This window comes from Triticum aestivum, chromosome 2D, assembly GCF_018294505.1.
Source record: "Triticum aestivum cultivar Chinese Spring chromosome 2D, IWGSC CS RefSeq v2.1, whole genome shotgun sequence".
Classification (NCBI taxonomy): Eukaryota; Viridiplantae; Streptophyta; class Magnoliopsida; order Poales; family Poaceae; genus Triticum; species Triticum aestivum.
The window spans coordinates 123,044,616-123,071,665 of NC_057799.1; positions in this window are offsets into that span (position 1 = coordinate 123,044,616).

Here is a 27,050-nt window from a genome sequence, read left to right on the forward strand (position 1 = left end):
CGGTGTTAGTTATGCTTAATGCTCGCTTATGTGATTTTTTGTTTCTTGGTTGGATGCTTCTCAATCTTTTTGCTAGCCTTCACTTCTACTAAGTAGGAATACTACTTGTGCATCCAAAATCCTTAAACCTAGTTTTGCCATATGAGTCTACTATACCTACCTATATGCGGTATTTCCGTGCCGTTCTAAGCAAATTTGTATGTGCCAACTCTAATTTTCAAAATAATTTTCCTTTCTGTGTCCTCGTACCGCTCATGAAACGGTAGGGGGTGGCTGATATTTTTCCATGCTAGATGTGTTATTCTCAAGATGAGTGTTTATTCACTTGTCATTGCACGTGAGTACGACAAAGGTATTAGGGATGTCAAGTCCCGAAATGAAAATATGAATTTACTTTATGTCGTCAAATAATAAATTCCTTAGAAAGTGTTGGTATAGACGGCACCCGTGGATACGGCTAGCCGTGGAATGTGAAAGTATGGTGTAAAAAGGAATAACTTTATTTTCTGTTTGGGAGCTGCCTATGATATATCTAGCATGGTAAGTATTGGGAACTACTCGATCGTTTTCGTTGACAGGAAAAGCATGCCACCCAAAATGTTTTATCTCTATTCTATTTTGCTTTGAGCTCTGGCACCTCTATGATGACCCACAAGTATAGGGGATCTATCGTAGTCCTTTCGATAAGTAAGAGTGTCGAACCCAATGAGGAGCAGAAGGAAATGACAAGGGGTTTCCAGCAAGGTATTCTCTGCAAGCATTGAAATTATCGGTGACAGATAGTTTTGTGATAAGATAATTCGTAATGGGTAACAAGTCAAAAGTGTAACAAAGGTGCAGCAAGGTGGTCCAATCCTTTTTGTAGCAAAGGAAAAGCTTGGAAAAACTCTTATATAAAGCAAAGCGCTCTGGAGGACACATGGGATTTATTGTCAAGTTAGTTTTCATCATGCTCATATGATTCGTGTTCGTTACTTTGATAATTTGATATGTGGGTGGACCGGTGCTTGGGTGATGTCCTTACTTGGACAAGCCTCCCACTTATGATTAACCGCTCTCGCAAGCATCCGCAACTACAAAATATGAATTAAGATAAATCTAACCATAGCATGAAACATATGGATCCAAATCAGCCCCTTACGAAGCAACGCATAAACTAGGGTTTAAGCTTCTGTCACTCTAGCAACCCATCATCAATTTATTACTTTCTAATGCCTTCCCCTAGGCCCAAACAATGGTGAAGTGTCATGTATTCAACGTTCACATAACACCACTAGAGGAAAGACAACATCCATGTCATCAAAATATCTAACGGATACCAAATTCACATGATTACTTATAACAAGACTTCTCCCATGTCCTCAGGAACAAACGTAACTACTCACAAAGCATATTCATGTTCATAATTAGAGGAGTAATAAATATCGTTAAGGATCTGAACATATGATCTTCCATCGAATAAACCAACTAGCATCAACTTCAAGGAGTAATCAACACTATTAGAAACCCACAGGTACCAATCTAAGGTTTTGAGACAAAGATCGGATACAAGAGATGAACTAGGGTTTGGAGAGGAGATCGTGCTGGTGAAGATGTTGATGGAGATTGACCCCCTATCGATGAGAAGATTGTTGGTGATGACGATGGCTTCGATTTCCCCCTGGGGGGGGGGAGTTTCCCCTGTAGAACAGCTCCGCCGGACTAGGTTGCTTCTTCCCAGGTTTCGCCTCGAGATGGCGGCACTTCGTCCCAAAAGCTCTCTGTTGATTTTTTTTCCAGGTTAAAACCCTCCATATAGCAGAAGATGGGCACCAGAGACCTGCAGGGGGCCCACAAGCCCTAGGTGTGCGCCAAGGGGGGTAGGACGCGCCCCCCGGGCTTGTGGCCTCCTGGTGGGTCCCCTCTGGTATTTTCTTCGCCTATTTTTTTATATAATCCAAAATAATTCTCCATAAATTTTCAGGACTTTTGGAGTTGTGCAGAATAGGTCTCTCGGATTTGCTCCTTTCCAGTCCAGAATTCCAGCTGCCGGCATTCTCCCTCTTCATGTAAACCTTGTAAGATAAGAGAGAAAAGGCATAAGTATTGTACCATAATGTGTAATAACAACCCATAATGCAATAAATATCAATATAAAAGCATGATGCAAAATGGATGTATCAACTCCCCCAAGCTTAGACCTCGCTTGTCCTCAAGCGAAAGCCGAAATCGATAATCATGACCACATGTTTAGAGATAGAGGTGTCGATAAAATAAAATACGGACATGAAGGCATCATGATCATCTTTAGGACAACAACATATTTTTTCGTATAATTTCTTATGCCAAAGTAACAATTTGTTCACAAGGCAAAGTATGGAACAAGAACTTTATTGAGAACTAACAAATTATTATTTCAGTCATTGGAGCAATTGCAATTTATCATAACGTAGGAAAGAGTCAATGTAAGAGCTTCTCAGCAAGTTCACATACTCAACTATCATCTAGTCTTTCATAATTGCTAACATTCATGCAATACTTATGAGGTCAAAGTTTCAATCAGACATAGAGAAAGATAGGGGCTTATGGTTTTGCCTCCCAACCTTTTACCTCAGGGGTAATGTCAACAATAATAGTTTATGAATATCTATATCCAAGTGGATATATATCTGGATCTTCCCCAACATATAGTGCTTGCCAAAAAGAAAAAGTGTAAAAAGAATAGGTGATGATCACCATGACTCTTGCATTAAGGTAGAGGAAAAATAAAAGATAGGCCCTTCGCAGAGGGAAGCAGAGGTTGTCATGCGCTTTTATGGTTGGATGCACAAAATCTTAATGTGAAAGAACGTCACTTTATATTGTTTCTTGTGATAAAGAACTTTATTATGCAGTCTGTCGCTTTTATTTCTTCCATATCAAAAGTTCGTATAAAGCTTATTTTCCTCACACTAAAAGATCATACATATTTAGAGAGCAATTTTTATTTCTTGCACCAATGACAACTTACTTGAAGGATCTTAATTTATCCATAGGTAGATATGGTGGACTCTCATGGCAAAACTGGGTTAACGGATGTTTGGATGCACAAGTAGTATCTCTACTTGGTGCAAAAGATTTGGCTAGCATGGAGTGAGAAGCAAGCTCAACATGTTGGAGGATCCATGAAAATATAACTTCTACTCAGATATAAAGAAACATAACTCATTACGTTGTCTTCCTTGTCCAACATCAACCTTTTAGCATATAATATTTTAATGAGTGCCCACAATCACAAAAGATGTCCAAGATAGTATATTTATACGTGAGACGTCTCTTTCTTTCTTACTTCCTATTAATTGCAACAATGACCAAAACTATGTTTGTCAACTTCCAACAATTTCCATGCGACATACTTCTTATATGTGAAGTCGTTGCTTCCCATAAGATCATTATATAATCTTCTTATTTCTTTTTCTCAAGATCATAGCAAGAAAGTAAAGCCCTCAACTCAAAACTAATCTTTATTATATAACTCTCAGACTCGATTACATAGAGGGAACTCAAAGCAAAACTCATAGCTAGATCATACTAAAAACTTTAATCTACTAAACCGAGATATAACCAAAAGGATCGAACTAAGAAAAATGATAAAGGTAAAGATGTGATGGTGATACGATACCGAGGCACCTCCCCCAAGCTTGGCAATTGCCAAGGGGAGTTCCCATACCCATGTATTTAGTTCTATTTCTTCGGAGATGGTGATGATGGAGTTGTCAATGATGAAATAATCTTATCCTCCGTATTCCAAGGCATAGGTTCACCATCGTAAAAAGATGAACGAGTCCCCGGGATCCTCAAATCTGTAGCCAAACTCATCCTCTTAAATCGGTATTCATACTCATAGTTTTGGTTTTGCAGGTCATATATCTGGGCTTGGAGATGCTTGATTTTCTCATGAAGCTTGAAGATGGCCTCTCCGATGTTCTTGGCGTCCAGCTTGTGGTCACGGGTAAATTCCATGATCATAGAGTGATTGGAGTTAAGTCCGTGTTCCACCAACCCTTGGCACTTGAAGACTTGTTGCTCCATGCTACTTCTTGAGCTTGCGTTGGTTTTTCCCTTGAAGAGGAAAGGGTGATGTAGCAAAGTAGAGATAAGTATTTGCCTCAGTTAGAGAACCAATGTATCAATCCAGTAGGAGACAATGCACAAATCATCAGTACCTGCACAAACAATCAAACACTTGAACCCAACGCGATAAAGGGGTTGTTAATCCCTTCATGGTCACTTCCAAAGGTGAGATCTGATAGAGATAGATAATACTAAACAAAAGATAAAGTAAATATTTTTGGGTTTTTTGTTTATAGAACTGAAAGTAAAAGATTGCAAAATAGTAGATCGGAAACTTATATGATGGAAAATAGACCCCGGGGCCATTGGTTTCACTAGAGGCTCCTCTCAAGATAGCAAATAATACGGTGGGTGAACAAATTACTGTCGAGCAATTGATAGAAAAGCACAAAGTTAGGATGATATCTAAGGCAATGATTATGAAATATAGGCATCACGTCCATGTCAAGTAGACCGACTCCTGCCTGCATCTACTAATATTACTCCACACATCGACCGACTCCTTCCTACATCTAGAGTATTAAGTTCATGAAGAACAGAGTAACGCTTTAAGTAAGATGACATGATGTAGAGGAATAAACTCAAGCAATATGATGTAAACCCCATCTTTTTATCCTCGATGGCAACAATACAATATGTGCCTTGCTGCCCCTACTGTCACTGGGAAAGGACACTGCAAGATTGAACCCAAAGTTAAACACTTCTCCCATTGCAAGAAAAACCAATCTAGTTGGCCAAACTAAACCGATAGTTCGAAGAGAATTACAAAGATATCAAATCATGCGTATAAGAATTTAGAGAAGATTTAAATAATATTCATAGATAAGCTGATCATAAATCCACAATTCATCGGATCTCGACAAACACACCGCAAAAGAAGATTACATCGGATAGATCTCCAAGAACATCAAGGAGCACATGGTATGGAGAGTCAAAGAGAGAGAATAAGCCATCTAGCTAATACCTATGGACCCGTAGGTCTGAGGTAAACTACTCACGCTTCATCGGAAGGGCAATAGAGTTGATGTAGAAGCCCTCCGTGATCGAATCCCCCTATGGCAGGATGCCGAAAAAGGCCCCAAGATGTGATCTCACGGGAATAGAAGGCTGCGGCCGTGGAAAAGTGTTTTCGTGGATGCTTCTGGAGGTTTGGGAATATATGTGAATATATAAGAGGAAGATCTAGTTCAGGGGGTCACCGAGGGGCCCACGAGGTAGGGGGCGCGCCCTCCATCCTTGTGGCCGCCTTGTGGATCTTCTGACTTGCACTTCAAGTCTCCTAGGTGTCTTCTGGTCCAAGAAAAATCATCGCAAAGGTTTTATTCCGTTTGGACTCCATTTGGTATTCCTTTTCTGTGAAGCTCAAAAACAAGGAAAAACATAAACTAGCACTTGGCTCTAGGTTAATAGGTTAGTCCCAAAAATAATATAAAATAGCATATTAATGCATATAAAACATCCAAAACAGATAATATAATAGCATCGAACAATAAAAAATTATAGATACGTTGGAGACGTATCAAGCATCCCCAAGCTTAATTCCTGCTCGTCTTCGAGTAGGTAAATGATAAAAACAGAATTTTTGATGTGGAATGCTACCTAACATATTTATCCATGTAATTTTTCTTTATTGTGGCATGAATGTTCAGATCCATAAGATTCAAAACAAAAGTTTAATATTGACATAAAAACAATAATACTTCAAGCATAGTAACAAGGCAATTATGTCTTCTCAAAATAAAATGGCCAAAGAAAGTTTATCCCTACAAAATCATATAGTCTGGCTATGCTCCATCTTCATCACACAAAATATTCAAATCATGCACAACCCCGATGACTAGCAAAGCAATTGTTTCATACTTTTGGTGTTCTCAAACCTTTTCTACTTTCACGCAATACATGAGCGTGAGCCATGGACATAGCACTATAGGTGGAGTAGAATATGCTGGTTGTGGAGAAGACAAAATGAAGGCGATAGTCTCACATCAACTAGGCGTATCAATGGGCTATGGAGATGCCCCTCAATAGATATCAATGTGAGTGAGTAGGGATTGCCATGCAACAGATGCACTAGAGCTAATGAAAGCTCAAAAAGAAACTAAGTGGGTGTGCATCCAACTCGCTTGCTCATGAAGACCTAGGGCAATTTGAGGAAGCCCATCATTGGAATATACAAGCCAAGTTCTATAATGAAAAATTCCCACTAGTATATGAAAGTGACAACATCGGAGACTCTCTATCATGAAGATCATGGTGCTACTTTGAAGCACTAGTGTGGAAAAAAGGATAGTAACATTGTCCCTTCTCTCTTTTCTCTCATTTTTTGTGGGCTTCTTTGGCCTCCTTTTTTATTTTTATTTTTATTTTTCATCCAGAGTCTCATCCCGACTTGTGGGGGAATCATAGTCTCCATCATCCTTTCCTCACATGGGACAATGCTCTAATAATGATGATCATCACACTTTTATTTATTTACAACTCAAGAATTACAACTCGATACTTAGAACAAAATATGACTTTGTATGACTGCCTCCGGCAGTGTACTGCGATGTGCAATGGCTCAAGAGTGACATATATGAAAGAATTATGAAAGGTGTCTTTGCCACAAATACGATGTCAACTACATGATCATGCAAAGCGATATGACAGTGATGGAACATGTCATAATAAAATGGAACGGTGGAAAGTTGCATGGCAATATATCTCGGAATGGCTATGGAAATGCCATAATAGGTAGGTATGGTGGTTGTTTTGAGGAAGGTATATGGTGGGTGTATGGTACCGGCGAAAGTTGTGCGGCACTAGAGAGGCTATCAATGGTGGAAGGGTGAGAGTGTGTATAATTAATCCATGGACTCAACATTAGTCATAAAGAACTCACATACTTATTGCAAAAATCTATTAGTCATCGAAACAAAGTACTATGCGCATGCTACTAGGGGGATAGATTGGTAGGAAAAGACCATCGCTCATCCCCGACCGCCACTCATAAGGAAGACAATCAATAAATAAAGCATGCTCTGACTTCATCACATAACGGTTCACCATACGTGCATGCTACGGGAATCACAAACCTTAACACAATTATTTCTCCAATTCACAATTACTCACTAGCATGACTCTAATATCACCATCTCTATATCTCAAAACAATCATAAGGAACCAAACTTCTCCTAGTATTTAATGCACTTTATATGAAAGTTTTTATTATATCCCTCTTGGATGTCTATCATATTAGGACTAAATTAATAACCAAAGCAAATTACCATGCTATTTAAGGAGACTCTAAAAATAATATAAGTGAAGCATGAGAGTTCAATAATTTCTATAAAATAAAACCACCGCCGTGCTCTAAAAAGATATGAAGCACTAGAGCAAAATTGCCTAGCTCAAAAGATATAAGTGAAGCACATGGAGTATTCTAATAAATCACGATTCATTCGTGTCCCTCTCAAAAGGTGTGTACAACAAGGATGATTGTGGTAAACTAAAAAGTAAAGACTCAAATCATACAAGATGCTCCAAGCAAAACACATATCATGTGGTGAATAAAAATATAGCCTCAAGTAAAGTTACCGATAGACGAAGACGAAAGAGGGGATGCCTTCGGGGGCATCCCCAAGCTTAGGCTCTTGGTTGTCCTTAAATATTACCTTGCGGTGCCTTGGGAATCCCCAAGCTTAGGCTCTTGCCACTCCTTATTCCATAGTCCATCAAATCCTTACCCAAAACTTGAAAACTTCACAACACAAAACTCAACAGAAAATCTCATAAGCTCCGTTAGTATAAGAAAATAAATCACCACTTTTGGTACTGTTGTTAACTCATTCTTTATTTATATTGGTGTAATATCTACTGTATTCCAACTTTTCCATGGTTCATACCCCCCGATACTACCCATAGATTCATCAAAATAAGCAAACAACACATAGAAAACAAAATCTGTCAAAAATAGAACAGTCTGTAGTAATCTGTAACTCTTGAATACTTCTGTAACTCCAAAAATTCTGAAAAATAGGACAACATGGGCAATTTGTGTACCAATCTTGTGAAAAAGTAATCAGATCAAAATCACGCTTCTGTAAAAAATGAGAATTATTTTCCTGGGTGCAAAAGTTTCTGTTTTTCAGCAAGATCAAAACAATTATCACCATAAGCCATCCCAAAGGTCTTACTTGGCACGAACACTAATTAAAACACAAAAACACATCTAACCAGAGGCTATATGAATTATTTATTGGAAAATGGAACCAAAAGGCAAAGAACAAAAATAAAATTGGGTTGCCTCCCAACAAGCGCTATTATTTAACGCCCTTAGCTAGGCATAAAAATATAGATCTAGGTATTGTCATCTTCTCCCTTTTGGTAGTAAAGAGATAATTTCTTGTCCAGGGCACTTATCTTTCTATTTTGTGAAAGTACGTGGCCATTGATAGTGGAATAAAGATTAAGCACACTTCGAAAATTTGCATCTAAACTAGCCTTCATCTCTTTGATTATTTCATTTTGATAAAAGCACATAAGAGTAGTTGATTCAACATTTTCACCTTTGGAGTACCCAAATATGGTTTTCATCTTTTCATAAGTATCGACGACTTCTCCTCTAAGAAAACCATTTTCAAAAATAGATTCCAAAACTTGCTTAAGAGAAGGGGATAAACCAACATAAAAGCTTCTCAAGTATGTCTCAGTATGATATTGAGGCACATGGTTAGCTCGAACCCTTAATAGTCTATCCCAAGCATCTTTCAAAGATTCATCGGGCAAATAATGAAAAAATCTCGGATCATCTTCATCAAAATTGATTAAATTTTCCTTAACAACCCCAGTAGGTCTTTTCGTAGCATCATTATTTATGAGCTTACACTACTAGGAAAAAGCCTAGTAGTAGCGCGGGTTAAAAGCTAGTAGTAGCGCGGGTGCCTGCGCTACTACTACGGCGCTACAGCTAACTAGTAGTAGTAGCGCGGTGCATCCCGCGCTACTAGTACGTGTGTTAGTGGTAGTGCGGGTTCGACACGCGCTACTACCAACTATCTGTGGCGCGTGACTGTGACCCACGCTACTACTATTAATTTCAAAAACCAAAAAAAAATCTCGACCGCGTGCATGCTGTCAATGGTGTCAATGGTTTGATCCAGCGACGACAAGGGTCGCCGGAGGTGCGGAAGGGCAGCGGAGACCAGATCCAGTGACGACTGTTGTAGAGGGACCGGATCCAGTGCAGAGGAGAGCAAGACGACGGTCTGAGGGTCCTCTTCACGGCCAAGGCAGAGAGCTCCTCGTTGGCCATGTCGACGACCTGCGCGGGCATGGGCATGGGAGGTGAGTCAAATCGGAGGGACATGGAGAGGGAAAAAGAGAAACAAGGAAGAAAGGAATGATATGGAGGGGGCACCGGGGCTCGTCGCCGGTGGTGAGGTGGTCCGACGTGGTGGCATGGAGATGCGGGGAAGACCGGCAAGCTCCGGGACGCCGGCGGCGCGAGGCGACCTCCCTCTTTTGGTGCCATGGAGGAGGAGGCACACGAAGCGAGGAGGTGAACTCGTTGTGTGCCATGGAGGAGGAGGTGTGCAGCACCATGGGAGAGCCTATGGAGAGAGGGGGGAGAGTGAGGGAGAGAGAGGAGGGATTCGGCCAAGGATATGGGGACTTCACCTACCTCGTACTTAGTAGTAGCGAGGGGTATAAAACCGTGCTACTACTATCAACTTAGTACTAGCGCGAGTTTATATCCCTCGCTACTGCTATGGCATGTCCTGGGGGGCACGGTAGAGACCGCTTAGTAGTAGCGAGGGTTAAAAACCCGCGCTACTAGTAAGTAGCAGTAGCGAGGGTTATAAACCCTCGCTACTAGTAAGCGTCTGCCTATAAGCTTTTCCCTACTAGTGTTAGAAAGGACAGAGGGGCTATCCAAAGCATTAAAACTCGGGAGAAAACCCTTAGCCCTTTTAGAGTCAGGCATAGTGATAGTTATACGAACTTAAGCAATCAAGAGAAAGGCGAGAAAAATGCAAATCTTCTCGAAAATCGTTTTAGAAGTGGGGGGGGACAGGAAAACGAGAGGCAAATGGAGAATAATGTAATGCAAGAGATGATAGTTTGATGATGGGTACTTGGTATTTCTTGACTTGGCATAGATCTCCCATGCAACGGCGCCAGAAATTCTTCCTGCTACTTCTTGAGCTTGCGTTGGTTTTTCCCTTGAAGAGGAAACGGTGATGCAGCAAAGTAGACATAAGTATTTACCTCAGTTAGAGAACCAAGGCATCAATCCAGTAGGAGACAACGCACGAATCACCAATACCTGCACAAACAATCAAACACTTGCACCCAACACGATAAAGGGGTTGTCAATCCCTTCACGGTCACTTGCAAAGGTGTGATCTGATAAAGATAGATAAGACTAAACAAAAGATAAAGTAAATATTTTTGGGTTTTTTGGTTTATAGAACTGAAAGTAAAATATTGCAAAATGGTATATCGGAAACTTATATGATGGAAAATAGACCCGGGGGCCATAGGTTTCACTAGAGGCTTCTCTCAAGATATCAAATAATACGGTGGGTGAACAAATTACTGTCGAGCAATTGATAGAAAAGTGCAAAGTTATGACGATATCTAAGGCAATGATTATGAAATATGGGCATCACGTCTATGTCAAGTAGACCGACTCCTGCCTGCATCTACTACTATTACTCCACACATCGACCGACTCCTGCCTGCATCTAGAGTATTAAGTTCATGAAGAACAGAGTAACGCTTTAAGTAAGATGACATGATGTAGAGTAATAAACTCAAGCAATATGATGTAAACCCCATCTTTTTATCCTCGATGGCAACAATACAATACGTGCCTTGCTGCCCCTACTGTCACTAGGAAAGTACACCGCAAGATTGAACCCAAAGCTAGGCACTTCTCCCATTGCAAGAAAAACCAATCTAGTTGGCCAAACTAAACCGATAGTTCAAAGAGAATTAAAAAGATATCAAATCATGCATATAAGAATTCAGAGAAGATTCAAATAATATTCATAGATAAGCTGATCATAAATCCACAATTCATCGGATCTCGACAAACACACCGCAAAAGAAGATTACATCGGACAGATCTCTGATACGTCTCCAATGTATCTACTTTGCCAAACACTTTTGCCCTTGTTTTGGACTCTAACTTCCATGATTTGAATGGAACTAACCCGGAATGACACTGTTTTCAGCAGAATTGCCATGGTGTTATTTTTGTGCAGAAATAAAAGTTCTCGGAATGACCTGAAAATCCATGGAGACACATCTTGGAATTAATAAAAAATACTGGCGAAAGAATCAGCATCAAGGGGCCCATACCCTATCCACGAGGGTGCAGGGCGCCCCCCCTGGGGCGCTCCCCCTGCCTCGTGGGCCCCCTGGGACTCCATCGACCTCAACCCCAACTCCATATATTCACGTTCGGGGAGAAAAAAACCAGGGAGAAGGATTCATCACGTTTTACGATACGGAGCCGCCGCCAAGCCCTAATCTTCCTCGGGAGGGCTAATCTGGAGTCCGTTCGGGGCTCTGGAGAGGGGAATCCGTCGTCATCGTCATCATCAACCATCCTCCATCACCAATTTCATGATGCTCATCGCCGTGCGTGAGTAATCCCATCATAGGCTTGCTGGACGGTGATGGGTTGGATGAGATTTACCATGTAATCGAGTTAGTTTTGTTAGGGTTTTATCCCTAGTATCCATTATGTTCTAAGATTGATGTTGCTATGACTTTGCTATGCTTAATGCTTGTCACTAGGGCTCGAGTGCCATGATTTCAGATCTGAACCTATTACGTTTTCATGAATATATGTGAGTTCTTGATCCTATCTTGCAAGTCAATAGTCACCTACTATGTGTTATGATCCGGCAACCCCGAAGTGACAATAATCGAGACCACTCCCGGTGATGACCGTAGTTTGAGGAGTTCATGTATTCACTAAGTGTTAATGCTTTGGTCCGGTACTCTATTAAAAGGAGGCCTTAATATCCCTTAGTTTCCAATATGACCCCGCTGCCACGGGAGGGTAGGACAAAAGATGTCATGCAAGTTCTTTTCCATAAGCATGTATGACTATATTCGGAATACATGCCTACATTACATTGATGAACCTGGAGCTAGTTCTGTGTCACCCTATGTTATAACTGTTGCATGAGGAATCGCATCCGACATAATTATCCATCATTGATCCATTGCCTACGAGCTTTTCACATATTGATCTTTGCTTAGTTACTTTTCCGTTGACCACTGTTACGATTACTACAAAAACTGCTACTGTTACTTTTGCCACCGTTACCGTTACTTCCATACTACTTTGCTACTAAATACTTTGCTGCAGATATTAAGTCTTTCAGGTGTGGTTGAATTGACAACTCAACTGCTAATACTTGAGAATATTCTTTGGCTCCCCTTGTGTCGAATCAATAAATTTGGGTTGAATACTCTACCCTCGAAAACTGTTGCGATCCCCTATACTTGTGGGTTATCAAGACTATTTTCTGGCGCCGTTGCCGGGGAGCATAGCTCTATTCTTTGAGTCACTTGGGATTTATATCTGTTGATCACTATGAGGAACTTGAAAGATGAAAGAACCAAGATTTTTCCCTCAACTACGAGGGGAGGTAAGGAACTGCCATCTAGCTCTGCACTTGATTCTCCTTCTGTTTTGAGTAAACTTGCGACACCTACTCCTGCTATTGATTCTGATATGTCGCATGTTATTGATGATGCCACTTCTGCTTTGCATGATACTTATGATGAAACTACTTCTATGCTTGATAATACTGTGCCATTAGGTGAATTTCTTGATGAACAACTTGCTAGGGTTAGAGAGAATGAAATTATTGAAACAGATAATATTGATGAAAGTGATGATGAAGATTCTCCCCCTAGATATGAATTGCCTGATGTGCCTGAGGGTTATGTTATGGATGAAGAAACTGCTAGAGACCTTTTTGCTTGCAAAGATAGGTATGATCTTAAGAAACTGTTAGTTAAGCTGAAAGAAAAGTCTTTGAATGCTAGAATGAAATATGACCCTGCTTTTGCTACTTCACCTATCTGTATTTCTGATAAGGACTATGATTTCTCTATTGATACTGAGTTAATTACTTTGGTCGAATCTGATCCTTTTTATGGCTATGAATCTGAAACTGTTGTGGTGCATCTTACTAAATTGAATGATATAGCCACCCTATTCACTCATGAGGAAAAAATTCGTTACTACTATATCCTTAAGTTATTTCCGTTCTCATTAAACGGTGATGCTAAAACATGGTTTAATTCTCTTGCTCCAGGTTGTGTGCGTAGTCCCCAGGATATAATTTATTACTTCTATGCTAAATATTTCCCCACTCATAAGAAACAAGCTGCCTTAAGGGAAATATATAATTTTGTGCAAATTGAAGAAGAGAGTCTCCCACAAGCTTGGGGGAGGCTTCTCCGATTACTTAATGCTTTGCCTGATCATCCTCTCAAGAAAAATGAAATACTTGATATCTTTTATAATGGACTAACCGATGCTTCTAGAGACCACCTGGATAGTTGTGCTAGTTGTGTTTTCAGGGAAAGAACTATTGAGCAAGCTGAATAGCTATTGAATAATATATTGAGTAATGATAATGATTGGACACTTTCTGAACCAACTCCTAAGCCAACTCCGAAGAAGAGGGGTATTCTATTTCTCAGTCCTGTAGATATGCAAGAGGCAAAGAAATCTATGAAAGAAAAGGGTATTAGAGTTGAAGATGTTAAGAATTTACCACCTATTGAAGAAATACATGGTCTTTATAACCCGACACAGGTAGTAAAGGTAAATTCTCTCTATTGATTTGATGAAGGTGATATACCTCGTAATAAGTCTTCTAGCCAATGCTTGGATGAGTTTGATAATTTTATTGTTAAACAAGAAAACTTCAATGCTTATGTTGGTAGACAATTGAAACGTAATGCTTATATGGTTGAACACTTGAGTGATTATATATCTAGAGTTAAAGGTGACCTTAAACTTATTAGTAAACATGCTTCTATGGTCACCACTCAGGTAGAACAAGTGCTTAAAGCACATGATGATTTGCTCAATGAATTAAATAATAAGAAAAATGATAATGTTGTTAGAGTTATGACTAGAGGGGGTAAAATGACTCAGGAACCTTTGTATCCTGAGGTCCACCCTAAGAGAGTTGAGCAAGATTCTCAGAGAACTAATGTTGATGCACCTAGTCCTTCTAAGAAGAAGAAAAAGAAAAATGATAGGACTTTGCATGCCTCTAGTGAACCTGTTGTTGACACACCTGAGAATCCCAATGATATTTCTATTTTTGATGCTGAAACACAATCTGGTGATGAACATGAACCTAGTGATAATATTAATGATGATGTTCATATTGATGCTCAACCTAGCAATAACAATGATGTAGAGATTGAACCTGCTGTTGATCTTGATAACCCACAATCAAAGAATCAACGTTATGATAAGAGAAACTTTGTTGCTAGGAAGCACGGTAAAGAAAGAGAACCATGGGTTCATAAACCCATGCCTTTTGCTCCTAAACCATCCCAGAAAAAGGATGATGAGGATTTTGAGTGCTTTGCTGAAATGATTAGACCTATCTTTTTGCGTATGCGTTTGACTGATATGCTTAAAATGAATCCTTATGATAAGTATATGAAATATATTGTTACAAATAAAAGAAATATACCGGAAGCTGAAATTTCCACCATGCTTGCCAATTATACTTTTAAAGGTGGAATACCAAAGAAACTAGGAGATCCATGAGTACCAACTATACCATGCTCCATTAAAAGAAACTATGTTAAAACTGCTTTATGTGATCTTGGAGCCAGTGTTAGTGTTATGCCTCTCTCTTTATATCGTAGACTTAATTTGAATAAGTTGACACCTACTGAAATATCTTTGCAAATGGCCGATAAATCAACTGCTATACCTGTCGGTATTTGTGAGGATGTGCCTGTTGTGGTTGCAAACGTTACTATTTTAACGGACTTTGTTATTCTTGATATTCCCGAGGACGATAGTATGTCTAGTATCCTTGGTAGACCCTTTTTGAATACTACAGGGGCTGTTATTGATTGCAACAAAGGCAATGTCACTTTTCATGTTAATGGTAATGAGCATACGGTACATTTTCTGAGGAAACAACCTCAAGTCCACAGTATCGATTCTATTGGAAAAACTTCAACGATTATTATTGGAGGTTTTGAATTTCCTCTTCCTGCTGTCAAAAAGAAATATGATATTCTTATTATTGAGGACATGCATATCCCTGTTGAGGTAACCTAGTGTTATTCGAAAATTCTCCGGTTTCATGTTATTCGGAAAGAGTTTGTTAACAAGACTTGATCAACCTTGTTAGTGGATTCCTTTTGATGAGCATGAGATAGATGAAGTTAGAAAGCACAACTCTCTGTACCCTCCTTTTACTTTCTGTTATTTAGATTAAAATAAAGCAAAGATAGTATTTTCTGTCTGATTTCTAAATTATCCTTGCAATAAAAATACCCCGAAAATAAAAGTTCTCCAAATATCCTGAAAATGAAATATGATTTTTTGTAGAATATTTAAGAATTACTGGCACTGAGAACACACCAGGGGGCCCCACCATTTGGCCACGAGGGCACAGGGGCGCCCACCCCCCTGGGGCGCGACCCCTGCCTCGTGAGCCCCACGTGGACCCCCTCCACTTATTCCAGAATCCACTCACTTCGTCTTCCTCCAGAAAAAATCCTCCCATAGCTCAAACCCGTGTTCAAGCTCATCTTGCTGCCATTTTCGATCTCCTTGCTCAAAGCTCCATTCAGAAAACTGTTTGGGGAGATTGTTCTTCGGTATGTGACTCCTCCGATGATTCAATTAGGTTTTGTTCTAGTGATTTATTTATTGCAAATTTTTGCTGCTAAGGTGACCCTGTTCTTGAGCTTGCATGTCAAATTTATATGGTCGAAAGTAGTTTTAATGCATGATATAGCCTCTAGAAACTTGTGGGAGTAGTTGCTATTAATCTTGTTGAGTTGGTTCACTTTTTATTTTGAGTCACTAAAAATTTTAGAAATTTTTCCGAAAAACAAAAATGCTTAGGAAAATGTACCAAGGTGGTTCCTCCAGGAAGCAAGGACCAAGGCTCGCGATACGTGAGCCAGACGATGAACCACCGAGGGAAGCTCAAGTGCGGCCTTGTGAATGGCCGTTAGAAGAGTTTATGGTCCGGGCAGGCATCAAGGATGAATTTGACGCGTATGTGCGTAATGCTGATCTTGAGGGCTTCGTGTCAGATAAGTGCCCACAATACTACTACCTAACTGATTCCTTTGTGAGAAGGTTTAAATTTACATCCTCGCGCAATTCTCACACTGTTTTATTTGATCTTTATGATAAATCATATACCATGGACCTAGAAGATTTTAATACTGCTTGTAAACTCCCGCAGTTAGTGAACCTCGCAAATCTGAATATAAAGATTTTCTTGCTAGTATCACTGTGGGGGAATCTAGAGAAATTACACAAGCTACCATAGGGAGCATTCATTTTCCTTCTATACATTATTTTTGCTCTGTTTATAGGTAGATGCGTTAACGGTAAAGATGAGGCTTGTCACATGCGCGTTCCAGATCTTAGTGTCCTCAAGAGTGTGGTATTAGGTGATAAACAACATAACTTCGGAGCCATTGTTGCACGAAGGTTGCATCTTAACGGTACAAGTGGAGATTTGTTTGGTGGAATTTATGCAACTCGTGTAGCTAATTATCTTGATGTACCCATACATGAAAATGATATGGAGTTACCTCGTCTTTATCTAGATTATAATGCTATGGTTCGCCATCAGTTTCTTGAGAGGAATGAACAACCCTTCCAGTATCGACTAATCTTTGACAGACAGCGCACTGTCCATGTAGCCCTGCCTGCTCCTACTTTCTTTAAATTTTAGGTAAAGAGGAGATACGTTATAACAAGGGAGGAGGCGAACGAGTACGAGAGGAGGACGGAGGCAGCTCGCCTCCAAGCTGCAGCTCTTCAGGAAGTAGCTGCTGCATCTCAGTACAACCCCAACTACGACTTTGGATATCCGCCAGGCCAGCAGTGGCCATAGACCAACTTAGGCCAAAAGCCTAAGCTTGGGGGAGTACGTATTTCTCACCGACATTACATTCATGTTCACACACTCATGCCAGTTGTCGGTGCTCATACTTTTTCATTGTACTATCCATGCTAGTTTATTTTCTTTTCTAAGCCTTCTTCTTGTGTGTTTGAAAAACCTTAAGAAAAACCAAAAAAAATAGTTGTAGCTTTTAGCTAGTTTATTTTCCATGCATGTAGTAGTAGTAATTAAAATAAAACCCCAAAAGACTTCGCATTCATCTTTTGCTTGTTGGGAGCTTTCCCGTGTAAATAGTTTTATTTATTTTCTTTTCTTTGGGGGTCGAGAGGAGAATACCATGATGAAAATGTTGAGTGGCTCTCATATGCATTATTGTTGATTTAACCAGGAGCCCATATTGCCTTGTCTTCTCCCTTGTATTAAATGCTTGCAGATTCCAGCTTAGTCCAATGCACGTGCACTATTACTATTATCCACACCGTTCGGTCGTGCAAGTGAAAGGCAATAATGACGATATATGATGGACTGGTTGAGACGAGAGAAGCTGGTATGAACTCGACCTATCTTGTTTTTCTAAATATGATTAGTTCATCGTTCCTGATTCAGCCTATTATGAACGAAACATGTTTGCAATGACAATTAGAGATTATAGTTGCTCATGCCATGCTTAATTTTCTAGGAGTTTATAATGGTTTACCTTGCGTGCCAACATGCTATTAAAATGGTTGTGATGTGGTATGATAGGGTGGTATCCTCCTTTGAACGATTCGAGTGGCTTGACTTGGCACATGTTCACGCATGTAGTTGAAACAAAATCAACATATCCTCCATGATATTTATGTTCATGATGATTTATATCCTACTCATGCTTGCACTCATTGTTGATTAATCTTAATGCATGTTCATGACTGTTGTCGCTCTCTAGTTGGTCGCTTCCTAGTCTCTTTCTAGCCTTCACTTGTACTAAGCGGGATTACTGCCTGTGCATCCACTTCCATAAACCCCAAAATTATTCCATATGAGTCCACCATACCTTCCTATATGCGGTATTTACCTACCGTTCCAAGTAAATTTGTTTGTGCCAAACTCTAAACCTTCAAATGAAATTCTATTTTGTATGCTCAAATAGCTCATGTAGCAACTAGGGTTGTCTGTATCTTCCATGCTAGGTGGGTTATTCTCACGATGAGTGGACTCCGCTCATCACTCACGAGAAAATGGCCGGTAACCGGATGCCCAGTCCCATGCTCAAATCAAAATAATTGCAAACAAAACTCCCCCAGGACTGTTGTTAGTTGGAGGCACCCATTGTTTCGGGCAAGCCATGGATTGATGCTTGTTGGTGGTGGGGAGTATAAAATTTACCATTCTGTTTGGGAACCGCCTATAATGTGTGTAGCATGGAAGATATCGAGATCTCTTGGTTGTTATGTTGACAATGAAAGTATGCCACTCAAAATATTATTTATCTCTATTTCAAAACTTGAGCTCTGGCACCTCTCCAAATCCCTAGTTCCCTCTGCGAAGGGCCTATCTATTTACTTTTATGTTGAGTCATCATCCTCTTATTAAAAAGCACCAGTTGGAGAGCACCGCTGTCATTCGCATGCATTGCTATTAATTTACATTGAGTATGACTGTGACTGGATCTCTTTTACCATGAATTACAATGTCTAGTCAGTCCTTGATTTTCAAGGGTGCTCTGCATTTATGTTTTGCGGTCTCAGAAAGGGCTAGCGAGATACCATCTTGTTATATCATGTTATGATTGTTTTGATAAAGTGTTGTCATCCGAGATTTATTATTATTGCTCGCTAGTTGATTATGCCATGGATATGAGTAAACATGAGGCCTAAATGTTATTGTGAATATGGTTAGTTCATAATCTTTGCTAAAAACTTGAATGCTGGCTTTACATATTTGCAACAACAAGATCAAACAGAGTTTGTAAAAGTTTTTCTTTATCACTTTCAGTTTGTCAACTAAATTGCTTGAGGACAAGCAAAGGTTTAAGCTTGGGGGAGTTGATACGTCTCCATCGTATATACTTTTCCAAACACTTTTGCCCTTGTTTTGGACTCTAACTTGCATGATTTGAATGGACCTGGACTGACGCTGTTTTCAGCAGAATTGCCATGGTGTTATTTTTGTGCAGAAATAAAAGTTCTCGGAATGACCTAAAACTTCACGGAGAATATTTTTGGAATATATAAAAAATACTAGCGAAAGAATCAAGGCCAGGGGCCCACACCCTGTCCACGAGGGGGGGCGCCTACCCCCCTGGGCGCGCCCCCTGCCTTGTGGGCCCCCCGGTGCTCCACCGACCTTAACCCCAACTCCATATATTCACGTTCGGGGAGAAAAAAACCAGGGAGAAGGATTCATCGCGTTTTACGATACGGAGCCGCCGCCAAGCCGAATCTTCCTCGGGAGGGCTGATCTGGAGTCCGTTCGGGGCTCCAGAGAGGGGAATTCGTCGCCGTCGTCATCATTAACCATCCTCCATCACTAATTTCATGATGCTCACCGCCGTGCGTGAGTAATCCCATCGTGGGCTTGCTGGACGGTGATGGGTTGGATGAGATTTACCATGTAATCGAGTTAGTTTTGTTAGCGTTTGATCCCTAGTATCCATTATGTTCTAAGATTGATGTTGCTATGACTTTACTATGTTTAATGCTTGTCACTAGGGCCCGAGTGCCATGATTTCAGATCTGAACCTATTAGGTTTTCATGAATATATGTGAGTTCTTGATCCTATTTTGCAAGTCAATAGTCACCTACTATGTGTTATGATCCGGCAACCCCGAAGTGACAATAATTGGGACCACTCCCGGTGATGACCGTAGTTTGAGGAGTTCATGTATTCACTAAGTGTTAATGCTTTGGTCCGGTACTCTATTAAAAGGAGGCCTTAATATACCTTAGTTTCCAAGAGGACCCCGCTGCCATGGGAGGGTAGGACAAAAGATGTCATGCAAGTTCTTTTCCATAAGCACGTATGACTATATTCGGAATACATGCCTACATTACATTGATGAACTGGAGCTAGTTCTGTGTCACCCTATGTTATAACCGTTGCATGAGGAATCGCATCCGACATAATTATCCATCACTGATCCATTGCCTATGAGCTTTTCACATATTGATCTTTCCTTAGTTACTTTTCCGTTGCCACTGTTACGATTACTACAAAAACTGCTACTGTTACTTTTGCCACCGTTACCGTTACTTCCATACTACTTTGCTACTAAACACTTTGCTGCAGATATTAAGTCTTTCAGGTGTGGTTGAATAGACAACTTAGCTGCTAATACTTGAGAATATTCTTTGGCTCCCCTTGTGTCGGATCAATAAATTTGGGTTGAATACTCTACCCTCGAAAACTATTGCGATCCCCTATACTTGTGGGTTATAAATCTCCAAGAACATCAAGGAGAACATGGTATGGAGAAGCAAAGAGAGAGAAGAAGCCATCTAGCTAATAGCTATGGACCCGTAGGTCTGAGGTAAACTACTCACACTTCAGCGGAAGGGCAATAGAGTTGATGTAGAAGCCCTCTGTGATCGAATCCCCCTCCGGTAGGATGCCGGAGAAGGCCCCAAGATGGGATCTCATGGGAACAGAAGGCTGCAGCCGTGGAAAAGTGTTTTCGTGGATGCTTGTGGAGGTTTGGGAATATATGTGAATATATAAGAGGAAGATCTAGGTCAGGGGGTCACTAAGGGGCCCACAAGGTAGGGGGCTCGAAACAAGAATAGAGGATTTTGTCGTGATAAGGTGGTCAAAACCTTCGGGAGATTATATAATGAATTTTTACCGACCAAAAGAAGTGTACTACAAGAAAACAGAGTCCAAATGGCACATGAGGTAGCCACAAGCCCTAGGGGCGTGCCTAGGGGAGTAGGGCGCGCCCCCACGGCTTGTTGCCTCCTCGTGCACTTTTCGGACTACTTTTTATTTTCCTAATTTTTTAAATATTCCAAAACGGAGTAAAATTGCCATTGGAAAATTTCTGGAGTCGGTTTACTTACCGTACCACATACCTATTCCTTTTCGGGGTCTGGAACGTTCTGGTAGATTTCCCTTATCTACTACTCCGGTGTTATGGTATTAATAATATTTTTGTCAACATTTATGGGAGTACCTGAGATATAATGTTTGATTTTTTGCCCGTTTACCACCTTCAGGTTATTGCCTTCGGCGTTGTTGATCTTGATGGCACTGGAATGATAAACCTCCTCGATAATGTAAGGTCCTTCCCATTTGGAGAGAAGCTTTCCTGCAAAAAATCTTAAACGAGAATTGTATAGCAAGACATACTCACCTACATTGAATTCACGCTTTTGTATCCTTTTGTCATGCCATCTTTTAAATTTTTGTTTAAACAATTTGGCATTCTCATAGGCTTGGGTTGTCCATTCATCAAGTGAGCTAATGTTAAATAACCGCTTTTCACCGGCAAGTTTGAAGTCATAGTTGAGCTCTTTAATTGCCCAATAAGCTTTATGTTCTAGTTCAAGAGGTAAGTGACATGCTTTTCCATAAACCATTTTATACGGAGACATACCCATAGGGTTTTTATAAGCAGTTCTATAAGCCCATAATGCATCACCAAGTTTCTTAGACCAATTCTTTCTAGATCTATTAACAGTCTTTTGCAAAATCAACTTTATTTCTTGGTTACTCAATTCTACTTGACCACTAGACTGAGGATGATAAGGAGATGCAGTTCTATGATTAACATCATATTTAGCAAGCAATTTACGGAAAGCACCATGAATAATGTGTGAACCACCATCAGTCATTAAATATCTAGGGACTCCAAACCTTGGAAAATAACTTCTTTAAGCATTTTAATGGAGGTGTTATGATCAGCTATTGTGGCACCCCGGCTCAGAGAAACCGGAACGCCCTATATTCCAGCCCAGAGATCGAGGAGAAGTCTCTGGAATACGGCATTGCTTGACATAGAACAAATCAGCTCTTATTACAAGAATAATAATTACACGGGTCTGATGTTACAATGATCACATCAGCATGGCGACACTATGCCTGCGATACTACACTTGCTCTATGCTAGCAGCGGAACAACTCGTAGCAGCGGAAAACTTCTAGCAGCGGAATAACGACGAAGGTGGTGAATCTCCACTCCGCAGGGACTCTAGCTGGGACACGATCTAGCTCGCACGCACGACAACCTCGACATGCAATCAAGCAATCATGGCATCACCTGCAATCTGGCATGACACGCCAGGTCAGTACATTGAATGTACTTGCAAGCTCACAACAACCATAAACATCAAGGCAAGACAATAACATAGCATTAACAGGTTAATTAAATTAACATCTACCATGATACGACAACAACTACTAAGCATGATATGAAACTTCTACAATACTAATAAATCACCATCTCAGATCTCCATAACCATATCTCTCTTGGCTAACCGGCCAAGCAATATATCATCTCGATCACCTCGTGATCAAAACCAAACGGTGATCTTTCCGGCGATCACAACCATGACCAACACTTGGTCTCAACATCATCATCCTGCCAATCTGTACTGCTCAAAATATCCACATATATATATCACCTATAAGTCATTCCGTCATGTGAGTGTTGATCGAACGGTGTGACCTAGTACGAACCCATGCCCATGACCGAGGACGCGGCTATCGATAGTTTAAACAAACATACTCTGCAGAGGTAGCGCACTTTACCCGCACCACGGAACCCATGGCCTCGCACTCCCATTCGGGCGGACCAACGGTGTTCCGACAAAACCGATCTACTGCCATGACACTCTCCCGGCCACTCCGACTCACTCCCCACTGGGCTAGTCCTGGGTGGCCCCGTGTCTACCAAAGACACAACGACCACCGTCATGGTCCGTCCCAAACAGGGACAAAAGCGCTTATCATCCAACTACGGGCACACAAGGTTATGTCTTCTTACAGGGTACGCACGCCCATAACCTTCCCTAGTTGGAGGCACCGGCGAGAGGCACGACAATAGACCGCATTAGGGCCTTCCCATAAAGGCAAATGTGGTTGCACTGGAGAAAGCCCGGTTCGGTGGCACCTGAACAACTTAATGACGGAATTTATCCCCAAAATATTACTGTGATAACTGATACTCTGATATCAACTATCAAACTATAATCCAAGTCATAGCAATATCCAACAAATAATCCAAGCATAATATCATCATCTCAAAATACTCCAAGGGTAGCACAACACTACTGTCATGATCAATCCGAAAACAATAATCCTACTACTCCAATAACAAGAATAAAGCTATTTGGCTAAGATCCACCTGTAAACATCATCTCCGAAAATAATACTCCAAGCAATAGAACATCAACTAGCATCATGAAAATAATCATACTAACCACTAATAATCCAAAGGCAGCATGATATCCAAAGTAATACTCCAAAATATAATAACAGATACCATCATGGAAATAATCATAATACCAACCACTAATACTACAATGGCAACATGATACTCATCAACTACAAACATAACTCCTAGTAATCCAAACAATAGCATGACAACAACAAGATCAACATAATACTCCGAGAAAATGCCATGCACAAAGTCATGTAGCTAAAGCAATATTTTAAACAAGTTCAAATAGATTAAACCATGTCACTGCATTACACTGATGCAAATGGAGGGTGTGGCTTGCCTGTGGTGGAAGAAATCACCGGAAGAAAGTGCGAGAAACTCGCGGAAAGGATCGCCGGAAAACGTACTCTCTCGGAGGGGGCTGAATAAGGGCAGGGGTAAAATGGTCATTTTCAGAATGTCAAAACATGGTGAAAATGCTTCCATCAGAACAGGCTCGACGAAACAAAGAAGTGGGCTTTGGATTCACCTCAAATGGGGTTGTGGGCAAAAAGATATGGAGGTTTTTCTGCTAGGGGCCTATCTGTAATGAAAATATTTTCAAACAGGGCCTGGACAGAAAAACAGAAATACGCTTTTACTAAACTGAAATTGTAATCTGGGCTGAAGAAGAAACAGAATGCGCTTTCGGTGGAGGAAAATTTATTCGCCAAAATACACTTTCACTTATCCACATCAGCAGTTCAGGTCAACGCGGGGACTTACAGGTGGGGCCCGCCACTTATCCACGTGGATAGGGTGGGGTCAGCGCCGGAGTGGCTGCCAGGTGGGGTCGGGGAAAGGAGGGGGCCCACCTGCCCTCGTCTCCTTCCCCTACCTCCCGCTCGCCCGCGAAGGAAGAGGACGACCGCAGCTGTCGGCGCCTGTTCCGGCGACCTAGGACGTCTCCGGCGAGGCCCAGCACACCGGCGAGATCGGGAAGATGAGCTGCTCCCACCTGGAGCAAAAGCAGGCGCCAGGGGAGGGTGTGGACGTGGCACCGCATGGTGGCAGAGAACCCATGGCGGCGGCCGAACTAGGGAACTCGCTGCTACGAGCACTCCGGCGCCGAACTGAGGGGTGGGGGAGGGGCGCCGGACTACGGGGAATCCTCTGGTGGGGGTAGAGTGGAGGGAGAAGGTCGGGCTTGAGCCAATTTAGGCCAAACCCGAGGTGGACATGGTGACCATGGAGGAGGAATGAGGGACTCTGGAGCTTGGTTGACTGGTCGGGGAGGTAGCTCGGGGTGGTCTTATATAGCCGAGGGGAGGGGGAGCCGCATTGGCGTCGCCGCGGACGCGTGCCCACGCGCATGAGCTCGGAGGCAGGCGACGAGGGAGGCACAGTGTAGGCTCTCACGGGGCAGAGGAGGCCAACGGAGCCACAGGGAGGAAGACGACGGCGAGGAACCGAGCCAAAACGCCACTGTGCTCTCGCGGGCGTTCGGCGGCGAGCGTCGGTGAGGGGTTTTACTGAGAGGGAGAGAGGTCAAGGAGGACGGCGACGACATGGTAAAACTCTTGGACATGCTCACGCGCGCGAAGCCGACGAGAGGAGGAGCTGCCGACGCACAAACGGCCACTGAACGCGGCCATTGCCCACAGAGCGCGTGCATTGTGGTGCCATTAACGCGGTCACCACGCGCACTGGCAGGTAGCGAGGGAGAGGGGCTTGACCATGTTGTCTAGGGGGTAGTTCATCCAGGGTAGGTCTCAACCGCGGTGGTAGCTCAGTTAAAAGTGATCTGGTTAAACGGTAAGCAGTCTCTAAAGTTTACTGCAGTAAACTTGGGTGAGCACTAGTGATCAACAGGAAGGGTTTTGGATCCAATGGAGTTGTCTGCGAGGTTGAGGTAAAGAAGGACTTTCATCCTGGTAACTTGGAGAAGATTTGGACCAAGATAAATCATAGTTGCTTTGCAACTGCCAAATCTGGTCCAGTAATGAGATTTGGATGATGCACTCAAATGGTGTGGCCACTTGAGCTCAAATTTGTCAAGGCTTCATGATTTGATCATATAAAGATGCTGTATAAGTTTCATACCAATTGGATTCACCAAAATGGTACTTGCTTCACAAACATCCTTGCTGACCAGAAACTTGCAAAAATTCTAGAGGAATAATGGCTTGGTGAACCATGCCCAAAATGGGTGGAGGTAGGTTATATGGATAATATAAGGCCTAGAAAAATTGGCAGCCATAATGGAGCAAGATAAAATATACTTGCTTCACAAAATGAAATTTTGGGCAGAATCAAAGAATTGAAGATGATCTCACATGGAGGCATTACATGAGCTCTACTTTGGTGGAGGGCTATGATATGATGATATGAGGGATCATGCAAAATGGCAACTCATTTGGATATGCCTAGCTTGCACCTCCTTCACAAAGCTTCTTTCTGGATAGAAACTTTGGAAAATCATAATTAAATAATTACTAGGCAAATGAGGTTGCATTTTGGCATGTGGCAATGATATGGACAGGAAAAGGTGTCCAAGGAGTTTGAGGTCAATTGGGAAAAGGAAAATAGCACTTGCTTCACAATGTGCCATTTAGGGCAGCATAGGAAATGAATTATTTGAGCAAGATGATAAACATGACAAATGAAATATTTTGCCATATTTGAGAAAGATATGACCCAAACAATTTATGATAATTATTTGGGAATTTTACGAGTGATGGAAATAAAGGTTGCTTCACAACCTAGGGTAGATAGGGTTATTCCTTTAATAGAAAAAGGAATATTCCTGAGAAAAAGAAATTAGGGTTTGGTCAAGCAGTGGAGTGACATGATCTTGGCAAGGTTTTGAGAATGATGAGCCACTTGGGAGGGGAAATGAGGATGATTTCCCAGGTGACAAGGCCACAGAACCACTCCAAAAAGAAAAACAGAGCAAAAACCAATAAATCAAAAAGAAAAAGAAAAGGGCCAAAATCCAGGCTGTTACAGCTATACTAGTTGGAATAGCTTGTACCCACTTAATAACATAATCAACAACAACAAAAATATGTGTATACCCATTAGAGGAAGGAAAAGGTCCCATATAATCAAATTCCCAAACATCAAATGGTTCAATAACAAGTGAATAATTCATAGGCATTTCCCGACGTCTACTAATATTACCAATTCTTTGGCATTCATCACAAGACAAAACAAACTTACGAGCATCCTTGAAGAGAGTAGGGCAATAAAAACCGGATTGTAATACCTTGTGTGCAGTTCTATCTCTAGCCTGGTGTCCTCCATAAGCTTCGGAGTGACACTTGTGTAGGATCTGTTCCTGTTCATGCTTAGGTACACAACGTCTAATAACACCATCTACTCCTTCTTTATAAAGGTGTGGGTCATCCCAAAAGTAATGTCTTAAATCATAGAAAAACTTTTTCTTTTGTTGATATGTGAAGCTAGGTGGTATAAA